The sequence below is a fragment of the Pseudophryne corroboree genome, chromosome 1 (genome assembly GCF_028390025.1).
Source record: "Pseudophryne corroboree isolate aPseCor3 chromosome 1, aPseCor3.hap2, whole genome shotgun sequence".
In the NCBI taxonomy this organism is placed as follows: Eukaryota; Metazoa; Chordata; class Amphibia; order Anura; family Myobatrachidae; genus Pseudophryne; species Pseudophryne corroboree.
In genome coordinates this window covers 1,006,999,306-1,007,023,835 of record NC_086444.1, presented here as the reverse complement: position 1 = coordinate 1,007,023,835, position 24,530 = coordinate 1,006,999,306, and the positions used below count along the sequence as shown (strand labels likewise).

At 35.6% G+C, this 24,530-nt stretch overlaps 14 non-coding genes across 14 annotated transcripts; all 14 read left to right on the top strand.

Moving 5' to 3' along the window:
- Window positions 1–515: 515 nt before the first annotated feature.
- Window positions 516–587, top strand: TRNAC-GCA (transfer RNA cysteine (anticodon GCA)). The gene has a single exon. It is a non-coding gene; the product is annotated as a tRNA-Cys (tRNA).
- A 1,582-nt stretch (window positions 588–2,169) lies between these two features.
- Window positions 2,170–2,241, top strand: TRNAC-GCA (transfer RNA cysteine (anticodon GCA)). The gene has a single exon. It is a non-coding gene; the product is annotated as a tRNA-Cys (tRNA).
- A 1,583-nt stretch (window positions 2,242–3,824) lies between these two features.
- TRNAC-GCA (transfer RNA cysteine (anticodon GCA)) lies at window positions 3,825–3,896 on the top strand. Its single transcript has one exon. It is a non-coding gene; the product is annotated as a tRNA-Cys (tRNA).
- Window positions 3,897–5,479: 1,583 nt separating this feature from the next.
- Window positions 5,480–5,551, top strand: TRNAC-GCA (transfer RNA cysteine (anticodon GCA)). Its single transcript has one exon. It is a non-coding gene; the product is annotated as a tRNA-Cys (tRNA).
- Window positions 5,552–6,307: 756 nt separating this feature from the next.
- TRNAC-GCA (transfer RNA cysteine (anticodon GCA)) lies at window positions 6,308–6,379 on the top strand. The gene has a single exon. It is a non-coding gene; the product is annotated as a tRNA-Cys (tRNA).
- Window positions 6,380–7,962: 1,583 nt separating this feature from the next.
- TRNAC-GCA (transfer RNA cysteine (anticodon GCA)) lies at window positions 7,963–8,034 on the top strand. Its single transcript has one exon. It is a non-coding gene; the product is annotated as a tRNA-Cys (tRNA).
- A 756-nt stretch (window positions 8,035–8,790) lies between these two features.
- Window positions 8,791–8,862, top strand: TRNAC-GCA (transfer RNA cysteine (anticodon GCA)). Its single transcript has one exon. It is a non-coding gene; the product is annotated as a tRNA-Cys (tRNA).
- Window positions 8,863–11,168: 2,306 nt separating this feature from the next.
- TRNAC-GCA (transfer RNA cysteine (anticodon GCA)) lies at window positions 11,169–11,240 on the top strand. Its single transcript has one exon. It is a non-coding gene; the product is annotated as a tRNA-Cys (tRNA).
- Window positions 11,241–12,822: 1,582 nt separating this feature from the next.
- Window positions 12,823–12,894, top strand: TRNAC-GCA (transfer RNA cysteine (anticodon GCA)). The gene has a single exon. It is a non-coding gene; the product is annotated as a tRNA-Cys (tRNA).
- Window positions 12,895–14,477: 1,583 nt separating this feature from the next.
- On the top strand, window positions 14,478–14,550 carry TRNAC-GCA (transfer RNA cysteine (anticodon GCA)). Its single transcript has one exon. It is a non-coding gene; the product is annotated as a tRNA-Cys (tRNA).
- Window positions 14,551–18,614: 4,064 nt separating this feature from the next.
- TRNAC-GCA (transfer RNA cysteine (anticodon GCA)) lies at window positions 18,615–18,686 on the top strand. Its single transcript has one exon. It is a non-coding gene; the product is annotated as a tRNA-Cys (tRNA).
- Window positions 18,687–20,269: 1,583 nt separating this feature from the next.
- Window positions 20,270–20,341, top strand: TRNAC-GCA (transfer RNA cysteine (anticodon GCA)). The gene has a single exon. It is a non-coding gene; the product is annotated as a tRNA-Cys (tRNA).
- A 1,585-nt stretch (window positions 20,342–21,926) lies between these two features.
- TRNAC-GCA (transfer RNA cysteine (anticodon GCA)) lies at window positions 21,927–21,998 on the top strand. The gene has a single exon. It is a non-coding gene; the product is annotated as a tRNA-Cys (tRNA).
- A 1,571-nt stretch (window positions 21,999–23,569) lies between these two features.
- On the top strand, window positions 23,570–23,641 carry TRNAC-GCA (transfer RNA cysteine (anticodon GCA)). Its single transcript has one exon. It is a non-coding gene; the product is annotated as a tRNA-Cys (tRNA).
- Window positions 23,642–24,530: the final 889 nt, after the last annotated feature.

Here is a 24,530-nt window from a genome sequence, read left to right as displayed (position 1 = left end):
AAATAAGGGAGTATTGGGCATTAACATGGCAGAATTCAAAATTATTTGGTACAGCCATGTTTTCAACTCCGACTGATTTTGCAATTAGTCCATAAGGCATACATGCATTCAGAACATCTGAGCCCACTGACCCAAAATTCAAATATTTTATTTTCTTAGCAAAAATGTACCATGATAAAATAGTTTTCAGAAATTATTAATATTGGTTTGGTAACAATTTGTATTTTAGATCAGTTTTGCTTCAATAAAACAATGTCACAACTGGTTTTTCAATAAATCCTACTCTGACTAGCACTAACTATAGTGGAACTTTAGGATGATCAAAGTTTCTTTTTGAGTATGCTCACAGATTATACCTGCAGTATGTGAACTCTCTATTTATGCCCTGACTAATAACTCCAAAGCATTACCATAAAGAAACAGACTCATCTTCACCTCTTGCAGGACAAGAAATACAGTACAGTAACCTTTACATCAAGGCTGCAATGTGTATGTGCTAATAGTGAGAAAGAGCAGGGGGTATAGCTTAGTGGTAGAGCATTCGACTGCAGATCGAGAGGTCCCTGGTTCAAATCCGGGTGCACCCTAGTACTTGCTTTTAATGTATAGCATCACTTTGCAGTCTATACCTCGTTTGGGACTCAAGTAATGTAAAAACATACTCAAGTGGCAGTCAGGCAACAAAAAATGTTGAAATGTCAACTTAATACTTTACCTCAGGAAAGTACGGTATCAGTTTCAGGTTTTGACTGCTAATTTGATAGAGAATTATACAGGATAAAATCACTATACATGAAGGATGAATGCTTTATTCCTAACTAACTTTGATAAATAAGGGAGTATTGGGCATTAACATGGCAGAATTACAATTTTTTGGTGCAGCCATGTTTTGAACTCATACTGATTTTGCAATTAGTCCATAAGGCATACATGCATTCAGAACATCTGAGCCCACTGACCTAAAAATCAAATATTTTCTTTTATTGCCAAAATGTATCTCAATCAGTTAGTTTTCAGAAATTATTAATATTGGTTTAGTGACAATTTGTATTTTAGTTCTTTTTGGCTTCCATAAAACAATGTCACAACTGGATTTCAATATATACTACTCTGACTAGCACGAACAATAGTGGAGCTTTAGAATGATCAAAGTTTCTTTTTAAACATGCTCACAGATTATACCTACAGTATGTAAACTCTCTATTCATGCCCTGACTTATAACTCCAAACCTTTACCATAAAAAAACAGACTCATCTTCACCTCCTGCTGGACAAGAAATACAGTACAGTAACCTTTACATCAAGGCTGCAATGTGTATGGTCTTATAGTTAGAAAGACCAGGGGGTATAAATCAGTTGTTGAGCATTCGAGTGCATGTCGAGAGGTCCCTGGTTCAAATCCAGGTGCCCCTATAATATGCTTTTAATGTATAGCGTCCCTTTGCAGTCTATACCTTGTTTGGGACTCAAGTAATGTAAAAACATACCCAAGTGGCAGTCAGGCAACAAAAAATGTTGACATTTCAACTTAATACTTTACCTCAGGAAAGTACAGTATCAGTGGCAGGTTTTTACAGCTACTTTTGATAGAGAATTATACAGCATAAAATAACTGTACATGAAGGATGAATGCTTTATTCCTAACTAACTTTGATAAATAAGGGAGTATTGGGCATTAACATGGCAGAATTCAAAATTATTTGGTACAGCCATGTTTTCAACTCCGACTGATTTTGCAATTAGTCCATAAGGCATACATGCATTCAGAACATCTGAGCCCACTGACCCAAAATTCAAATATTTTATTTTCTTAGCAAAAATGTACCATGATAAAATAGTTTTCAGAAATTATTAATATTGGTTTGGTAACAATTTGTATTTTAGATCAGTTTTGCTTCAATAAAACAATGTCACAACTGGATTTCAATAAATCCTACTCTGACTAGCACTAACTATAGTGGAACTTTAGGATGATCAAAGTTTCTTTTTGAGTATGCTCACAGATTATACCTGCAGTATGTGAACTCGCTATTTATGCCCTGACTAATAACTCCAAAGCATTACCATAAAGAAACAGACTCATCTTCACCTCCTGCAGGACAAGAAATACAGTACAGTAACCTTTACATCAAGGCTGCAATGTGTATGTGCTTATAGCGAGAAAGAGCAGGGGGTATAGCTCAGTGGTAGAGCATTCGACTGCAGATCGAGAGGTCCCTGGTTTAAATCTGGGTGCCCCCTATTACTTGCTTTTAATGTATAGCATCACTTTGCAGTCTATACCTCGTTTGGGACTCAAGTAATGTAAAAACATACTCAAGTGGCAGTCAGGCAACAAAAAATGTTGAAATGTCAACTTAATACTTTACCTCAGGAAAGTACGGTATCAGTGGCAGGTTTTGACTGCTAATTTGATAGAGAATTATACAGGATAAAATCACTATACATGAAGGATGAATGCTTTATTCCTAACTAACTTTGATAAATAAGGGAGTATTGCGCATTAACAGGGCAGAATTACAATTTTTTTGGTGCAGCCATGTTTTGAACTCATACTGATTTAGCAATTAGTCCATAAGGCATACATGCATTCAGAACATCTGAGCCCACTGACCTAAAAATCAAATATTTTCTTTTATTGCCAAAATGTATCTCAATCAGTTAGTTTTCAGAAATTATTAATATTGGTTTAGTGACAATTTGTATTTTAGTTCTCTTTGGCTTCCATAAAACAATGTAACAACTGGATTTCAATATATACTACTCTGACTAGCACGAACAATAGTGGAGCTTTAGGATGATCAAAGTTTCTTTTTAAACATGCTCACAGATTATACCTACAGTATGTAAACTCTCTATTTATGCCCTGACTAATAACTCCAAACCTTTACCATAAAGAAACAGACTCATCTTCACCTCCTGCAGGACAAGAAATACAGTACAGTAACCTTTACATCAAGGCTGCAATGTGTATGGTCTTATAGTTAGAAAGACCAGGGGGTATAAATCAGTTGTTGAGCATTCGAGTGCATGTCGAGAGGTCCCTGGTTCAAATCCAGGTGCCCCTATAATTTGCTTTTAATGTATAGCGTCCCTTTGCAGTCTATACCTTGTTTGGGACTCAAATAATGTAAAAACATACTCAAGTGGCAGTCAGGCAACAAAAAATGTTGACATTTCAACTTAATACTTTACCTCAGGAAAGTACAGTATCAGTGGCAGGTTTTTACAGCTACTTTTGATAGAGAATTATACAGCATAAAATAACTGTACATGAAGGATGAATGCTTTATTCCTCACTAACTTTGATAAATAAGGGAGTATTGGGCATTAACATGGCAGAATTCAAAATTATTTGGTACAGCCATGTTTTCAACTCCGACTGATTTTGCAATTAGTCCATAAGGCATACATGCATTCAGAACATCTGAGCCCACTGACCCAAAATTCAAATATTTTATTTTCTTAGCATAAATGTACCATGATAAAATAGTTTTCAGAAATTATTAATATTGGTTTGGTAACAATTTGTATTTTAGATCAGTTTTGCTACAATAAAACAATGTCACAACTGGATTTCAATAAATCCTACTCTGACTAACACTAACTATAGTGGAACTTTAGGATGATCAAAGTTTCTTTTTGAGTATGCTCACAGATTATACCTGCAGTATGTGAACTCTCTATTTATGCCCTGACTAATAACTTCAAAGCATTACCATAAAGAAACAGACTCATCTTCACCTCCTTCAGGACAAGAAATACAGTACAATAACCTTTACATCAAGGCTGCAATGTGTATGTGCTTATAGTGAGAAAGAGCAGGGGGTATAGCTCAGTGGTAGAGCATTCGACTGCAGATCGAGAGGTCCCTGGTTCAAATCCGGGTGCCCCCTATTACTTGCTTTTAATGTATAGCATCACTTTGCAGTCTATACCTCGTTTGTGACTCAAGTAATGTAAAAACATACTCAAGTGGCAGTCAGGCAACAAAAAATGTTGAAATATCAACTTAATACTTTACCTCAGGAAAGTACAGTATCAGTGGCAGGTTTTGACTGCTAATTTGAAAGAGAATTATACAGGATAAAATCACTATACTTGAAGGATGAATGCTTTATTCCTAACTAACTTTGATAAATAAGGGAGTATTGGGCATTAACATGGCAGAATTACAATTTTTTTGGTGCAGCCATGTTTTGAACTCATACTGATTTTGCAATTAGTCCATAAGGCATACATGCATTCAGAACATCTGAGCCCACTGACCTAAAAATAAAATATTTTATTTTATTGCCAAAATGTATCTCAATCAGTTAGTTTTCAGAAATTATTAATATTGGTTTAGTGGCAATTTGTATTTTAGTTCTCTTTGGCTTCCATAAAACAATGTCACAACTGGATTTCAATATATACTACTCTGACTAGCATGAACAATAGTGGAGCTTTAGAATGATCAAAGTTTCTTTTTAAACATGCTCACAGATTATACCTACAGTATGTAAACTCTCTATTCATGCCCTGACTTATAACTCCAAACCTTTACCATAAAAAAACAGACTCATCTTCACCTCCTGCTGGACAAGAAATACAGTACAGTAACCTTTACATCAAGGCTGCAATGTGTATGGTCTTATAGTTAGAAAGACCAGGGGGTATAAATCAGTTTTTGAGCATTCGAGTGCATGTCGAGAGGTCCCTGGTTCAAATCCAGGTGCCCCTATAATTTGCTTTTAATGTATAGCGTCACTTTGCAGTCTATACCTTGTTTGGGACTCAAGTAATGTAAAAACATACTCAAGTGGCAGTCAGGCAACAAAATATTTTGACATTTCAACTTAATACTTTACCTCAGGAAAGTACAGTATCAGTGGCAGGTTTTTACAGCTACTGTTGATAGAGAATTATACAGCATAAAATAACTGTACATGAAGAATGAATGCTTTATTCCTAACTAACTTTGATAAATAAGGGAGTATTGGGCATTAACATGGCAGAATTCAAAATTATTTGGTACAGCCATGTTTTCAACTCCGACTGATTTTGCAATTAGTCCATAAGGCATACATGCATTCAGAACATCTGAGCCCACTGACCAAAAATTCAAATATTTTATTTTCTTAGCAAAAATGTACCATGATAAAATAGTTTTCAGAAATTATTAATATTGGTTTGGTAACAATTTGTATTTTAGATCAGTTTTGCTTCCATAAAACAATGTCACAACTGGATTTCAATAAATCCTACTCTGACTAGCACTAACTATAGTGGAACTTTAGGATGATCAAAGTTTCTTTTTGAGTATGCTCACAGATTATACCTGCAGTATGTGAACTCTCTATTTATGCCCTGACTAATAACTCCAAAGCATTACCATAAAGAAACAGACTCATCTTCACCTCCTGCAGGACAAGAAATACAGTACAGTAACCTTTACATCAAGGCTGCAATGTGTATGTGCTTATAGCGAGAAAGAGCAGGGGGTATATCTCAGTGGTAGAGCATTCGACTGCAGATCGAGAGGTCCCTGGTTCAAATCTGGGTGCCCCCTATTACTTGCTTTTAATGTATAGCATCACTTTGCAGTCTACACCTCGTTTGGGACTCAAGTAATGTAAAAACATACTCAAGTGGCAGTCAGGCAACAAAAAATGTTGAAATGTCAACTTAATACTTTACCTCAGGAAAGTACGGTATCAGTGGCAGGTTTTGACTGCTAAATTGATAGAGAATTATACAGGATAAAATCACTATACATGAAGGATGAATGCTTTATTCCTAACTAACTTTGATAAATAAGGGAGTATTGGGCATTAACATGGCAGAATTACAATTTTTTTGGTGCAGCCATGTTTTGAACTCATACTGATTTTGCAATTAGTCCATAAGGCATACATGCATTCAGAACATCTGAGCCCACTGACCCAAAATTCAAATATTTTATTTTATTAGCAAAAATGTACAATGATAAAATAGTTTTCAGAAATTATTAATATTGGTTTGGTAACAATTTGTATTTTAGATCAGTTTTGCTTCCATAAAACAATGTCACAACTGGATTTCAATAAATCCTACTCTGACTAGCACTAACTATAGTGGAACTTTAGGATGATCAAAGTTTCTTTTTGAGCATGCTCACAGATTATACCTGCAGTATGTGAACTCTCTATTTATGCCCTGACTAATAACTCCAAAGCATTACCATAAAGAAACAGACGCATCTTCACCTCCTGCAGGACAAGAAATACAGTACAGTAACCTTTACATCAAGGCTGCAATGTGTATGTGCTTATAGTGAGAAAGAGCAGGGGGTATAGCTCAGTGGTAGAACATTCGACTGCAGCTCGAGAGGTCCATGGTTCAAATCTGGGTGCCCCCTATTACTTGCTTTTAATGTATAGCATCACTTTGCAGTCTATACCTCGTTTGTGACTCAAGTAATGTAAAAACATACTCAAGTGGCAGTCAGGCAACAAAAAATGTTGAAATGTCAACTTAATACTTTACCTCAGGAAAGTACAGTATCAGTGGCAGGTTTTGACTGCTAATTTGATAGAGAATTATACAGGATAAAATCACTATACATGAAGGATGAATGCTTTATTCCTAACTAACTTTGATAAATAAGGGAGTATTGGGCATTAACATGGCAGAATTACAATTTTTTTGGTGCAGCCATGTTTTGAACTCATACTGATTTTGCAATTAGTCCATAAGGCATACATGCATTCAGAACATCTGAGCCCACTGACCTAAAAATAAAATATTTTATTTTATTGCCAAAATGTATCTCAATCAGTTAGTTTTCAGAAATTATTAATATTGGTTTAGTGGCAATTTGTATTTTAGTTCTCTTTGGCTTCCATAAAACAATGTCACAACTGGATTTCAATATATACTACTCTGACTAGCATGAACAATAGTGGAGCTTTAGAATGATCAAAATGTCTTTTTAAACATGCTCACAGATTATACCTACAGTATGTAAACTCTCTATTCATGCCCTGACTTATAACTCCAAACCTTTACCATAAAAAAACAGACTCATCTTCACCTCCTGCTGGACAAGAAATACAGTACAGTAACCTTTACATCAAGGCTGCAATGTGTATGGTCTTATAGTTAGAAAGACCAGGGGGTATAAATCAGTTGTTGAGCATTCGAGTGCATGTCGAGAGGTCCCTGGTTCAAATCCAGGTGCCCCTATAATTTGCTTTTAATGTATAGCGTCACTTTGCAGTCTATACCTTGTTTGGGACTCAAGTAATGTAAAAACATACTCAAGTGGCAGTCAGGCAACAAAATATTTTGACATTTCAACTTAATACTTTACCTCAGGAAAGTACAGTATCAGTGGCAGGTTTTTACAGCTACTTTTGATAGAGAATTATACAGCATAAAATAACTGTACATGAAGAATGAATGCTTTATTCCTAACTAACTTTGATAAATAAGGGAGTATTGGGCATTAACATGGCAGAATTCAAAATTATTTGGTACAGCCATGTTTTCAACTCCGACTGATTTTGCAATTAGTCCATAAGGCATACATGCATTCAGAACATCTGAGCCCACTGACCCAAAATTCAAATATTTTATTTTCTTAGCAAAAATGTACCATGATAAAATAGTTTTCAGAAATTATTAATATTGGTTTGGTAACAATTTGTATTTTTGATCAGTTTTGCTTCCATAAAACAATGTCACAACTGGATTTCAATAAATCCTACTCTGACTAGCACTAACTATAGTGGAACTTTAGGATGATCAAAGTTTCTTTTTGAGTATGCTCACAGATTATACCTGCAGTATGTGAACTCTCTATTTATGCCCTGACTAATAACTCCAAAGCATTACCATAAAGAAACAGACTCATCTTCACCTCCTGCAGGACAAGAAATACAGTACAGTAACCTTTACATCAAGGCTGCAATGTGTATGTGCTTATAGCGAGAAAGAGCAGGGGGTATATCTCAGTGGTAGAGCATTCGACTGCAGATCGAGAGGTCCCTGGTTCAAATCTGGGTGCCCCCTATTACTTGCTTTTAATGTATAGCATCACTTTGCAGTCTATACCTCGTTTGGGACTCAAGTAATGTAAAAACATACTCAAGTGGCAGTCAGGCAACAAAAAATGTTGAAATGTCAACTTAATACTTTACCTCAGGAAAGTACGGTATCAGTGGCAGGTTTTGACTGCTAATTTGATAGAGAATTATACAGGATAAAATCACTATACATGAAGGATGAATGCTTTATTCCTAACTAACTTTGATAAATAAGGGAGTATTGGGCATTAACATGGCAGAATTACAATTTTTTTGGTGCAGCCATGTTTTGAACTCATACTGATTTTGCAATTAGTCCATAAGGCATACATGCATTCAGAACATCTGAGCCCACTGACCCAAAATTCAAATATTTTATTTTATTAGCAAAAATGTACAATGATAAAATAGTTTTCAGAAATTATTAATATTGGTTTGGTAACAATTTGTATTTTAGATCAGTTTTGCTTCCATAAAACAATGTCACAACTGGATTTCAATAAATCCTACTCTGACTAGCACTAACTATAGTGGAACTTTAGGATGATAAAAGTTTCTTTTTGAGCATGCTCACAGATTATACCTGCAGTATGTGAACTCTCTATTTATGCCCTGACTAATAACTCCAAAGCATTACCATAAAGAAACAGACTCATCTTCACCTCCTGCAGGACAAGAAATACAGTACAGTAACCTTTACATCAAGGCTGCAATGTGTATGTGCTTATAGCGAGAAAGAGCAGGGGGTATAGCTCAGTGGTAGAGCATTCGACTGCAGATCGAGAGGTCCCTGGTTCAAATCTGGGTGCCCCCTATTACTTGCTTTTAATGTATAGCATCACTTTGCAGTCTATACCTCGTTTGGGACTCAAGTAATGTAAAAACATACTCAAGTGGCAGTCAGGCAACAAAAAATGTTGAAATGTCAACTTAATACTTTACCTCAGGAAAGTACGGTATCAGTGGCAGGTTTTGACTGCTAATTTGATAGAGAATTATACAGGATAAAATCACTATACATGAAGGATGAATGCTTTATTCCTAACTAACTTTGATAAATAAGGGAGTATTGGGCATTAACATGGCAGAATTACAATTTTTTTGGTGCAGCCATGTTTTGAACTCATACTGATTTTGCAATTAGTCCATAAGGCATACATGCATTCAGAACATCTGAGCCCACTGACCCAAAATTCAAATATTTTATTTTATTAGCAAAAATGTACAATGATAAAATAGTTTTCAAAAATTATTAATATTGGTTTGGTAACAATTTGTATTTTAGATCAGTTTTGCTTCCATAAAACAATGTCACAACTGGATTTCAATAAATCCTACTCTGACTAGCACTAACTATAGTGGAACTTTAGGATGATCAAAGTTTCTTTTTGAGCATGCTCACAGATTATACCTGCAGTATGTGAACTCTCTATTTATGCCCTGACTAATAACTCCAAAGCATTACCATAAAGAAACAGATGCATCTTCACCTCCTGCAGGACAAGAAATACAGTACAGTAACCTTTACATCAAGGCTGCAATGTGTATGTGCTTATAGTGAGAAAGAGCAGGGGGTATAGCTCAGTGGTAGAACATTCGACTGCAGCTCTAGAGGTCCATGGTTCAAATCTGGGTGCCCCCTATTACTTGCTTTTAATGTATAGCATCACTTTGCAGTCTATACCTCGTTTGGGACTCAAGTAATGTAAAAACATACTCAAGTGGCAGTCAGGCAACAAAAAATGTTGAAATGTCAACTTAATACTTTACCTCAGGAAAGTACAGTATCAGTGGCAGGTTTTGACTGCTAATTTGATAGAGAATTATACAGGATAAAATCACTATACATGAAGGATGAATGCTTTATTCCTAACTAACTTTGATAAATAAGGGAGTATTGGGCATTAACATGGCAGAATTACAATTTTTTTGGTGCAGCCATGTTTTGAACTCATACTGATTTTGCAATTAGTCCATAAGGCATACACGCATTCAGAACATCTGAGCCCACTGACCTAAAAATCAAATATTTGATTTTATTGCCAAAATGTATCTTAATCAGTAAGTTTTCAGAAATTATTAATATTGGTTTAGTGACAATTTGTATTTTAGTTCTCTTTGGCTTCCATAAAACAATGTCACAACTGGATTTCAATAAATCTACTCTGACTAGCACGAACTATATTGGAACTTTAGGATGAACAAAGTTTCTTTTTGAGTATGCTCACAGATTATACCTGCAGTATGTGAACTCTCTATTTATGCCCTGACTAATAACTCCAAAACATTACCATAAAGAAACAGACTCATCTTCACCTCCTGCAGGACAAGAAATACAGTACAGTAACCTTTACATCAAGGCTGCAATGTGTATGTGCTAATAGTGAGAAAGAGCAGGGGGTATAGCTTAGTGGTAGAGCATTCGACTGCAGATCGAGAGGTCAAGTGGCAGTCAGGCAACAAAAAATGTTGAAATGTCAACTTAATACTTTACCTCAGGAAAGTACAGTATCAGTGGCAGGTTTTGACTGCTAATTTGATAGAGAATTATACAGGATAAAATCACTATACATGAAGGATGAATGCTTTATTCCTAACTAACTTTGATAAATAAGGGAGTATTGGGCATTAACATGGCAGAATTACAATTTTTTTGGTGCAGCCATGTTTTGAACTCATACTGATTTTGCAATTAGTCCATAAGGCATACACGCATTCAGAACATCTGAGCCCACTGACCTAAAAATCAAATATTTGATTTTATTGCCAAAATGTATCTTAATCAGTTAGTTTTCAGAAATTATTAATATTGGTTTAGTGACAATTTGTATTTTAGTTCTCTTTGGCTTCCATAAAACAATGTCACAACTGGATTTCAATAAATCTACTCTGACTAGCATGAACTATATTGGAACTTTAGGATGAACAAAGTTTCTTTTTGAGTATGCTCACAGATTATACCTGCAGTATGTGAACTCTCTATTTATGCCCTGACTAATAACTCCAAAACATTACCATAAAGAAACAGACTCATCTTCACCTCCTGCAGGACAAGAAATACAGTACAGTAACCTTTACATCAAGGCTGCAATGTGTATGTGCTAATAGTGAGAAAGAGCAGGGGGTATAGCTTAGTGGTAGAGCATTCGACTGCAGATCGAGAGGTCCCTGGTTCAAATCCGAGTGCACCCTATTACTTGCTTTTAATGTATAGCATCACTTTGCAGTCTATACCTCGTTTGGGACTCAAGTAATGTAAAAACATACTCAAGTGGCAGTCAGGCAACAAAAAATGTTGAAATGTCAACTTAATACTTTACCTCAGGAAAGTACGGTATCAGTTTCAGGTTTTGACTGCTAATTTGATAGAGAATTATACAGGATAAAATCACTATACATGAAGGATGAATGCTTTATTCCTAACTAACTTTGATAAATAAGGGAGTATTGGGCATTAACATGGCAGAATTACAATTTTTTGGTGCAGCCATGTTTTGAACTCATACTGATTTTGCAATTAGTCCATAAGGCATACATGCATTCAGAACATCTGAGCCCACTGACCTAAAAATCAAATATTTTCTTTTATTGCCAAAATGTATCTCAATCAGTTAGTTTTCAGAAATTATTAATATTGGTTTAGTGACAATTTGTATTTTAGTTCTCTTTGGCTTCCATAAAACAATGTCACAACTGGATTTCAATATATACTACTCTGACTAGCACGAACAATAGTGGAGCTTTAGAATGATCAAAGTTTCTTTTTAAACATGCTCACAGATTATACCTACAGTATGTAAACTCTCTATTCATGCCCTGACTTATAACTCCAAACCTTTACCATAAAAAAACAGACTCATCTTCACCTCCTGCTGGACAAGAAATACAGTACAGTAACCTTTACATCAAGGCTGCAATGTGTATGGTCTTATAGTTAGAAAGATCAGGGGGTATAAATCAGTTGTTGAGCATTCGAGTGCATTTCGAGAGGTCCCTGGTTCAAATCCAGGTGCCCCTATAATTTGCTTTTAATGTATAGCGTCCCTTTGCAGTCTATACCTTGTTTGGGACTCAAGTAATGTAAAAACATACCCAAGTGGCAGTCAGGCAACAAAAAATGTTGACATTTCAACTTAATACTTTACCTCAGGAAAGTACAGTATCAGTGGCAGGTTTTTACAGCTACTTTTGATAGAGAATTATACAGCATAAAATAACTGTACATGAAGGATGAATGCTTTATTCCTAACTAACTTTGATAAATAAGGGAGTATTGGGCATTAACATGGCAGAATTCAAAATGATTTGGTACAGCCATGTTTTCAACTCCGACTGATTTTGCAATTAGTCCATAAGGCATACATGCATTCAGAACATCTGAGCCCACTGACCCAAAATTCAAATATTTTATTTTCTTAGCAAAAATGTACCATGATAAAATAGTTTTCAGAAATTATTAATATTGGTTTGGTAACAATTTGTATTTTAGATCAGTTTTGCTTCAATAAAACAATGTCACAACTGGATTTCAATAAATCCTACTCTGACTAGCACTAACTATAGTGGAACTTTAGGATGATCAAAGTTTCTTTTTGAGTATGCTCACAGATTATACCTGCAGTATGTGAACTCTCTATTTATGCCCTGACTAATAACTCCAAAGCATTACCATAAAGAAACAGACTCATCTTCACCTCCTGCAGGACAAGAAATACAGTAAAGTAACCTTTACATCAAGGCTGCAATGTGTATGTGCTTATAGTAAGAAAGAGCAGGGGGTATAGCTCAGTGGTAGAGCATTCGACTGCAGATCGAGAGGTCCCTGGTTTAAATCTGGGTGCCCCCTATTACTTGCTTTTAATGTATAGCATCACTTTGCAGTCTATACCTCGTTTGGGACTCAAGTAATGTAAAAACATACTCAAGTGGCAGTCAGGCAACAAAAAATTTTGAAATGTCCACTTAATATTTTACCTCAGGAAAGTACAGTATCAGTGGCAGGTTTTGACTGCTAATTTGATAGAGAATTATACAGGATAAAATCACTATACATGAAGGATGAATGCTTTATTCCTAACTAACTTTGATAAATAAGGGAGTATTGGGCATTAACAGGGCAGAATTACAATTTTTTTGGTGCAGCCATGTTTTGAACTCATACTGATTTTGCAATTAGTCCATAAGGCATACATGCATTCAGAACATCTGAGCCCACTGACCTAAAAATCAAATATTTTCTTTTATTGCCAAAATGTATCTCAATCAGTTAGTTTTCAGAAATTATTAATATTGGTTTAGTGACAATTTGTATTTTAGTTCTCTTTGGCTTCCATAAAACAATGTCACAACTGGATTTCAATATATACTACTCTGACTAGCACGAACAATAGTGGAGCTTTAGGATGATCAAAGTTTCTTTTTAAACATGCTCACAGATTATACCTACAGTATGTAAACTCTCTATTTATGCCCTGACTAATAACTCCAAACCTTTACCATAAAGAAACAGACTCATCTTCACCTCCTGCAGGACAAGAAATACAGTACAGTAACCTTTACATCAAGGCTGCAATGTGTATGGTCTTATAGTTAGAAAGACCAGGGGGTATAAATCAGTTGTTGAGCATTCGAGTGCATGTCGAGAGGTCCCTGGTTCAAATCCAGGTGCCCCTATAATTTGCTTTTAATGTATAGCGTCCCTTTGCAGTCTATACCTCGTTTGGGACTCAAGTAATGTAAAAACATACTCAAGTGGCAGTCAGGCAACAAAAAATGTTGACATTTCAACCTAATACTTTACCTCAGGAAAGTACATATCAGTGGCAGGTTTTTACAGCTACTTTTGATAGAGAATTATATAGCATAAAATAACTGTACATGAAGGATGAATGCTTTATTCCTAACTAATTTTGATAAATAGGGGAGTATTGGGCATTAACATGGCAGAATTCAAAATTATTTGGTACAGCCATGTTTTCAACTCCGACTGATTTTGCAATTAGTCCATAAGGCATACATGCATTCAGAACATCTGAGCCCACTGACCCAAAATTCAAAATATTTTATTTTCTTAGCAAAAATGTACCATGATAAAATAGTTTTCAGAAATTATTAATATTGGTTTGGCAACAATTTGTATTTTAGATCAGTTGTGCTTCAATAAAACAATGTCACAACTGGATTTCAATAAATCCTACTCTGACTAGCACTAACTATAGTGGAACTTTAGGATGATCAAAGTTTCTTTTTGAGTATGCTCACAGATTATACCTGCAGTATGTGAACTCTCTATTTATGCCCTGAGTAATAACTCCAAAGCATTACCATAAAGAAACAGACTCATCTTCACCTCCTGCAGGACAAGAAATACAGTACAGTAACCTTTACATCAAGGCTGCAATGTGTATGTGCTTATAGTGAAAAAGAGCTGGGGTTATAGCTTAGTGGTAGAGCATTCGACTGCAGATCGAGAGGTCCCTGGTTCAAATCCGGGTGCACCCTATTACTTGCTTTTAATGTATAGCATCACTTTGCAGTCTATACCTCGTTAGGGACTCAAGTAATGTAAAAACATACTCAAGTGGCAGTCAGGCAACAAAAAATGTTGAAATGTCCACTTAATATTTTACCTCAGGAAAGTACAGTATCAGTGGCAGGTTTTGACTGCTAATTTGATAGAGAATTATACAGGATAAAATCACTATACATGAAGGATGAATGCTTTATTCCTAACTAACTTTGATAAATAAGGGAGTATTGGGCATTAACAGGGCAGAATTACAATTTTTTTGGTGCAGCCATGTTTTGAACTCATACTGATTTAGCAATTAGTCCATAAGGCATACATGCATTCAGAACATCTGAGCCCACTGACCTAAAAATCAAATATTTTCTTTTATTGCCAAAATGTATCTCAATCAGTTAGTTTTCAGAAATTATTAATATTGGTTTAGTGACAATTTGTATTTTAGTTCTCTTTGGCTTCCATAAAACAATGTCACAACTGGATTTTAATATATACTACTCTGACTAGCACGAACAATAGTGGAGCTTTAGGATTATCAAAGTTTCTTTTTAAACATGCTCACAGATTATACCTACAGTATGTAAACTCTCTATTTATGCCCTGACTAATAACTCCAAACCTTTACCATAAAGAAACAGACTCATCTTCACCTCCTGCAGGACAAGAAATACAGTACAGTAACCTTTACATCAAGGCTGCAATGTGTATGGTCTTATAGTTAGAAAGACCAGGGGTTATAAATCAGTTGTTGAGCATTCGAGTGCATGTCGAGAGGTCCCTGGTTCAAATCCAGGTGCCCCCTATAATTTGCTTTTAATGTATAGCGTCCCTTTGCAGTCTATACCTCGTTTGGGACTCAAGTAATGTAAAAACATACTCAAGTGGCAGTCAGGCAACAAAAAATGTTGACATTTCAACTTAATACTTTACCTCAGGGAAGTACAGTATCAGTGGCAGGTTTTTACAGCTACTTTTGATAGAGAATTATACAGCATAAAATAACTGTACATGAAGGATGAATGCTTTATTCCTAACTAACTTTGATAAATAAGGGAGTATTGGGCATTAACATGGCAGAATTCAAAATTATTTGGTACAGCCATGTTTTCAACTCCGACTGATTTTGCAATTAGTCCATAAGGCATACATGCATTCAGAACATCTGAGCCCACTGACCCAAAATTCAAATATTTTATTTTCTTAGCAAAAATGTACCATGATAAAATAGTTTTCTGAAATTATTAATATTGGTTTGGTAACAATTTGTATTTTAGATCAGTTTTGCTTCAATAAAACAATGTCACAACTGGATTTCAATAAATCCTACTCTGACTAGCACTAACTATAGTGGAACTTTAGGATGATCAAAGTTTCTTTTTGAGTATGCTCACAGATTATACCTGCAGTATGTGAACTCTCTATTTATGCCCTGACTAATAACTCCAAAGCATTACCATAAAGAAACAGACTCATCTTCACCTCCTGCAGGACAAGAAATACAGTACAGTAACCTTTACATCAAGGCTGCAATGTGTATGTGCTAATAGTGAGAAAGAGCAGGGGGTGTAGCTCAGTGGTAGAGCATTTGACTGCATATCGAGAGGTCCCTGGTTCAAATCTGGGTGCACCCTATTACTTGCTTTTAATGTATAGCATCACTTTGCAGTCTATACCATGTTTGGGACTCAAGTAATATAAAAACATACTCAAGTGGCAGTCAGGCAATAAAAAATGTTGAAATGTCAACTTAATACTTTACCTCAGGAAAGTACAGTATCAGTAGCAGGTTTTTACAGCTACTTTTGATAGAGAATTATACAGCATAAAATAACTGTGCATGAAGGATGAATGCTTTATTCCTAACTAACTTTGATAAATAAGGGAGTATTGGGCATTAACATGGCAGAAAATTATTTGGTACAGCCATGTTTTCAACTCCGACTGATTTTGCAATTAGTCCATAAGGCATACATGCATTCAGAACATCTGAGCCCACTGACCCAAAATTCAAATATTTTATTTTATTAGCAAAAATGTACCATGATAAAATAGTTTTCAGAAATTATTAATATTGGTTTGGTAACAATTTGTATTTTAGATCAGTTTTGCTTCCATAAAACAATGTCACAACTGGATTTCAATAAATCCTACTCTGACTAGCACTAACTATAGTGGAACTTTAGGATGATCAAAGTTTCTTTTTGAGCATGCTCACAGATTATACCTGCAGTATGTGAACTCTCTATTTATGCCCTGACTAATAACTCCAAAGCATTACCATAAAGAAACAGACACATCTTCACCTCCTGCAGGACAAGAAATACAGTACAGTAACCTTTACATCAAGGCTGCAATGTGTGTGTGCTTATAGTGAGAAAGAGCAGGGGGTATAGCTCAGTGGTAGAACATTCGACTGCAGCTCGAGAAGTCCATGGTTCAAATCTGGGTGCCCCCTATTACTTGCTTTTAATGTATAGCATCACTTTGCAGTCTATACCTCGTTTGGGACTCAAGTAATGTAAAAACATACTCAAGTGGCAGTCAGGCAACAAAAAATGTTGAAATGTCAACGTAATACTTTACCTCAGGAAAGTACAGTATCAGTGGCAGGTTTTGACTGCTAATTTGATAGAGAATTATACAGGATAAAATCACTATACATGAAGGATGAATGCTTTATTCCTAACTAACTTTGATAAATAAGGGAGTATTGGGCATTAACATGGCAGAATTACAATTTTTTTGGTGCAGCCATGTTTTGAACTCATACTGATTTTGCAATTAGTCCATAAGGCATACATGCATTCAGAACATCTGAGCCCACTGACCTAAAAATCAAATATTTGATTTTATTGCCAAAATGTATCTTAATCAGTTAGTTTTCAGAAATTATTAATATTGGTTTAGTGACAATTTGTATTTTAGTTCTCTTTGGCTTCCATAAAACAATGTCACAACTGGATTTCAATAAATCCTACTCTGACTAGCACGAACTATATTGGAACTTTAGGATGATCAAAGTTTCTTTTTGAGTATGCTCACAAATTATACCTGCAGTATGTGAACTCTCTATTTATGCCCTGACTAATAACTCCAAAGCATTACCATAAAGAAACAGACTCATCTTCACCTCCTGCAGGACAAGAAATACAGTACAGTAACCTTTACATCAAGGCTGCAATGTGTATGGTCTTATAGTTAGAAAGACCAGGGGGTATAAATCAGTTGTTGAGCATTCGAGTGCATGTCGAGAGGTCCCTGGTTCAAATCCAGGTGCCCCCTATAATTTGCTTTTAATGTATAGCGTCCCTTTGCAGTCTATACCACGTTTGGGACTCAAGTAATGTAAAAACATACTCAAGTGGCAGTCAGGCAACAAAAAATGTTGACATTTCAACTTAATACTTTACCTCAGGGAAGTACAGTATCAGTGGCAGGTTTTTACAGCTACTTTTGATAGAGAATTATACAGCATAAAATAACTGTACATGAAGGATGAATGCTTTATTCCTAACTAACTTTGATAAATAAGGGAGTATTGGGCATTAACATGGCAGAATTCAAAATTATTTGGTACAGCCATGTTTTCAACTCCGACTGATTTTGCAATTAGTCCATAAGGCATACATGCATTCAGAACATCTGAGCCCACTGACCCAAAATTCAAAATATTTTATTTTATTAGCAAAAATGTACCATGATAAAATAGTTTTCAGAAATTATTAATATTGGTTTGGCAACAATTTGTATTTTAGATCAGTTGTGCTTCAATAAAACAATGTCACAACTGGATTTCAATAAATCCTACTCTGACTAGCACTAACTATAGTGGAACTTTAGGATGATCAAAGTTTCTTTTTGAGTATGCTCACAGATTATACCTGCAGTATGTGAACTCTCTATTTATGCCCTGAGCAATAACTCCAAAGCATTACCATAAAGAAACAGACTCATCTTCACCTCCTGCAGGACAAGAAATACAGTACAGTAACCTTTACATCAAGGCTGCAATGTGTATGTGCTTATAGTGAAAAAGAGCTGGGGGTATAGCTTAGTGGTAGAGCATTCGACTGCAGATCGAGAGGTGCCTGGTTCAAATCCGGGTGCACCCTATTACTTGCTTTTAATGTATAGCATCACTTTGCAGTCTATACCTCGTTAGGGACTCAAGTAATGTAAAAACATACTCTAGTGGCAGTCAGGCACCAAAAAATGTTGAAATGTCCACTTAATATTTTACCTCAGGAAAGTACAGTATCAGTGGCAGGTTTTGACTGCTAATTTGATAGAGAATTATACAGGATAAAATCACTATACATGAAGGATGAATGCTTTATTCCTAACTAACTTTGATAAATAAGGGAGTATTGGGCATTAACAGGGCAGAATTACAATTTTTTTGGTGCAGCCATGTTTTGAACTCATACTGATTTAGCAATTAGTACATAAGGCATACATGCATTCAGAACATCTGAGCCCACTGACCTAAAAATCAAATATTTTCTTTTATTGCCAAAATGTATCTCAATCAGTTAGTTTTCAGAAATTATTAATATTGGTTTAGTGACAATTTGTATTTTAGTTCTCTTTGGCTTCCATAAAACAATGTCACAACTGGATTTCAATATATACTACTCTGACTAGCACGAACAATAGTGGAGCTTTAGGATTATCAAAGTTTCTTTTTAAACATGCTCACAGATTATACCTACAGTATGTAAACTCTCTATTTATGCCCTGACTAATAACTCCAAACCTTTACCATAAAGAAACAGACTCATCTTCACCTCCTGCAGGACAAGAAATGCAGTACAGTAACCTTTACATCAAGGCTGCAATGTGTATGGTCTTATAGTTAGAAAGACCAGGGGGTATAAATCAGTTGTTGAGCATTCGAGTGCATGTCGAGAGGTCCCTGGTTCAAATCCAGGTGCCCCCTATAATTTGCTTTTAATGTATAGCGTCCCTTTGCAGTCTATACCTCGTTTGGGACTCAAGTAATGTAAAAACATACTCAAGGGCAGTCAGGCAACAAAAAATGTTGACATTTCAACTTAATACTTTACCTCAGGGAAGTACAGTATCAGTGGCAGGTTTTTACAGCTACTTTTGATAGAGAATTATACAGCATAAAATAACTGTACATGAAGGATGAATGCTTTATTCCTAACTAACTTTGATAAATAAGGGAGTATTGGGCATTAACATGGCAGAATTCAAAATTATTTGGTACAGCCATGTTTTCAACTCCGACTGATTTTGCAATTAGTCCATAAGGCATACATGCATTCAGAACATCTGAGCCCACTGACCCAAAATTCAAATATTTTATTTTCTTAGCAAAAATGTACCATGATAAAATAGTTTTCAGAAATTATTAATATTGGTTTGGTAACAATTTGTATTTTAGATCAGTTTTGCTTCCATAAAACAATGTCACAACTGGATTTCAATAAATCCTACTCTGACTAGCACTAACTATAGTGGAACTTTAGGATGATCAAAGTTTCTTTTTGAGCATGCTCACAGATTATACCTGCAGTATGTGAACTCTCTATTTATGCCCTGACTAATAACTCCAAAGCATTACCATAAAGAAACAGACGCATCTTCACCTCCTGCAGGACAAGAAATACAGTACAGTAACCTTTACATCAAGGCTGCAATGTGTGTGTGCTTATAGTGAGAAAGAGCAGGGGGTATAGCTCAGTGGTAGAACATTCGACTGCAGCTCGAGAGGTCCATGGTTCAAATCTGGGTGCCCCCTATTACTTGCTTTTAATGTATAGCATCACTTTGCAGTCTATACCTCGTTTGGGACTCAAGTAATGTAAAAACATACTCAAGTGGCAGTCAGGCAACAAAAAATGTTGAAATGTCAACGTAATACTTTACCTCAGGAAAGTACAGTATCAGTGGCAGGTTTTGACTGCTAATTTGATAGAGAATTATACAGGATAAAATCACTATACATGAAGGATGAATGCTTTATTCCTAACTAACTTTGATAAATAAGGGAGTATTGGGGATTAACATGGCAGAATTACAATTTTTTTGGTGCAGCCATGTTTTGAACTCATACTGATTTTGCAATTAGTCCATAAGGCATACATGCATTCAGAACATCTGAGCCCACTGACCTAAAAATCAAATATTTGATTTTATTGCCAAAATGTATCTTAATCAGTTAGTTTTCAGAAATTATTAATATTGGTTTAGTGACAATTTGTATTTTAGTTCTCTTTGGCTTCCATAAAACAATGTCACAACTGGATTTCAATAAATCCTACTCTGACTAGCACGAACTATATTGGAACTTTAGGATGATCAAAGTTTCTTTTTGAGTATGCTCACAGATTATACCTGCAGTATGTGAACTCTCTATTTATGCCCTGACTAATAACTCCAAAGCATTACCATAAAGAAACAGACTCATCTTCACCTCCTGCAGGACAAGAAATACAGTACAGTAACCTTTACATCAAGGCTGCAATGTGTATGGTCTTATAGTTAGAAAGACCAGGGGGTATAAATCAGTTGTTGAGCATTCGAGTGCATGTCGAGAGGTCCCTGGTTCAAATCCAGGTGCCCCCTATAATTTGCTTTTAATGTATAGCGTCCCTTTGCAGTCTATACCACGTTTGGGACTCAAGTAATGTAAAAACATACTCAAGTGGCAGTCAGGCAACAAAAAATGTTGACATTTCAACTTAATACTTTACCTCAGGGAAGTACAGTATCAGTGGCAGGTTTTTACAGCTACTTTTGATAGAGAATTATACAGCATAAAATAACTGTACATGAAGGATGAATGCTTTATTCCTAACTAACTTTGATAAATAAGGGAGTATTGGGCATTAACATGGCAGAATTCAAAATTATTTGGTACAGCCATGTTTTCAACTCCGACTGATTTTGCAATTAGTCCATAAGGCATACATGCATTCAGAACATCTGAGCCCACTGACCCAAAATTCAAAATATTTTATTTTCTTAGCAAAAATGTACCATGATAAAATAGTTTTCAGAAATTATTAATATTGGTTTGGTAACAATTTGTATTTTAGATCAGTTTTGCTTCCATAAAACAATGTCACAACTGGATTTCAATAAATCCTACTCTGACTAGCACTAACTATAGTGGAACTTTAGGATGATCAAAGTTTCTTTTTGAGCATGCTCACAGATTATACCTGCAGTATGTGAACTCTCTATTTATGCCCTGACTAATAACTCCAAAGCATTACCATAAAGAAACAGACGCATCTTCACCTCCTGCAGCACAAGAAATACAGTACAGTAACCTTTACATCAAGGCTGCAATGTGTATGTGCTTATACTGAGAAAGAGCAGGGGGTATAGCTCAGTGGTAGAATGTTCGACTGCAGCTCGAGAGGTCCATGGTTCAAATCTGGGTGCCCCCTATTACTTGCTTTTAATGTATAGCATCTCTTTGCAGTCTATACCTCGTTTGGGACTCAAGTAATGTAAAAACATAACTCAAGTGGCAGTCAGGCAACAAAAAATGTTGAAATGTCAACTTAATACTTTACCTCAGGAAAGTACAGTATCAGTGGCAGGTTTTGACTGCTAATTTGATAGAGAATTATACAGGATAAAATCACTATACATGAAGGATGAATGCTTTATTCCTAACTAACTTTGATAAATAAGGGAGTATTGGGCATTAACATGGCAGAATTACAATTTTTTGGTGCAGCAATGTTTTGAACTCATACTGATTTTGCAATTAGTCCATAAGGCATACATGCATTCAGAACATCTGAGCCCACTGACCTAAAAATCAAATATTTTCTTTTATTGCCAAAATGTATCTCAATCAGTTAGTTTTCAGAAATTATTAATATTGGTTTAGTGACAATTTGTATTTTAGTTCTCTTTGGCTTCCATAAAACAATGTCACAACTGGATTTCAATATATACTACTCTGACTAGCATGAACAATAGTGGAGCTTTAGGATGATCAAAGTTTCTTTTTAAACATGCTCACAAATTATACCTACAGTATGTAAACTCTCTATTTATGCCCTGACTAATAACTCCAAACCTTTACAATAAAGAAACAGACTCATCTTCACCTCCTGCAGGACAAGAAATACAGTACAGTAACCTTTACATCAAGGCTGCAATGTGTATGGTCTTATAGTTAGAAAGACCAGGGGGTATAAATCAGTTGTTGAGCTTTCGAGTGCATGTCGAGAGGTCCCTGGTTCAAATCCAGGTGCCCCTATAATTTGCTTTTAATGTATAGCGTCCCTTTGCAGTCTATACCTTGTTTGGGACTCAAGTAATGTAAAAATATACTCAAGTGGCAGTCAGGCAACAAAAAATGTTGACATTTCAACTTAATACTTTACAGTATCAGTGGCAGGTTTTTACAGCTACTTTTGATAGAGAATTATACAGCATAAAATAACTGTACATGAAGGATAAATGCTTTATTCCTAACTAACTTTGATAAATAAGGGAGTATTGGGCATTAACATGGCAGAATTCAAAATTATTTGGTACAGCCATGTTTTCAACTCCGACTGATTTTGCAATTAGTCCATAAGGCATACATGCATTCAGAACATCTGAGCCCACTGACCCAAAATTCAAAATATTTTATTTTCTTAGCAAAAATGTACCATGATAAAATAGTTTTCAGAAATTATTAATATTGGTTTGGTAACAATTTGTATTTTAGATCAGTTTTGCTTCCATAAAACAATGTCACAACTGGATTTCAATAAATCCTACTCTGACTAGCACTAACTATAGTGGAACTTTAGGATGATCAAAGTTTCTTTTTGAGCATGCTCACAGATTATACCTGCAGTATGTGAACTCTCTATTTATGCCCTGACTAATAACTCCAAAGCATTACCATAAAGAAACAGACGCATCTTCACCTCCTGCAGGACAAGAAATACAGTACAGTAACCTTTACATCAAGGCTGCAATGTGTATGTGCTTATAGTGAGAAAGAGCAGGGGGTATAGCTCAGTGGTAGAACATTCGACTGCAGCTCGAGAGGTCCATGGTTCAAATCTGGGTGCCCCCTATTACTTGCTTTTAATGTATAGCATCACTTTGCAGTCTATACCTCGTTTGGGACTCAAGTAATGTAAAAACATACTCAAGTGGCAGTCAGGCAACAAAAAATGTTGAAATGTCAACTTAATACTTTACCTCAGGAAAGTACAGTATCAGTGGCAGGTTTTGACTGCTAATTTGATAGAGAATTATACAGGATAAAATCACTATACATGAAGGATGAATGCTTTATTCCTAACTAACTTTGATAAATAAGGGAGTATTGGGCATTAACATGGCAGAATTACAATTTTTTTGGTGCAGCCATGTTTTGAACTCATACTGATTTTGCAATTAGTCCATAAGGCATACATGCATTCAGAACATCTGAGCCCACTGACCTAAAAATCTAATATTTGATTTTCTTAATCAGTTAGTTTTCAGAAATTATTAATATTGGTTTAGTGACAATTTGTATTTTAGTTCTCTTTGGCTTCCATAAAACAATGTCACAACTGGATTTCAATAAATCCTACTCTGACTAGCACGAACTATATTGGAACTTTAGGATGAACAAAGTTTCTTTTTGAGTATGCTCACAGATTATACCTGCAGTATGTGAACTCTCTATTTATGCCCTGACTAATAACTCCAAACCTTTACCATAAAGAAACAGACTCATCTTCACCTCCTGCAGGACAAGAAATACAGTACAGTAACCTTTACATCAAGGCTGCAATGTGTATGGTCTTATAGTTAGAAAGACCAGGGGGTATAAATCAGTTGTTGAGCATTCGAGTGCATGTCGAGAGGTCCCTGGTTCAAATCCAGGTGCCCCCTATAATTTGCTTTTAATGTATAGCGTCCCTTTGCAGTCTATACCACGTTTGGGACTCAAGTAATGTAAAAACATACTC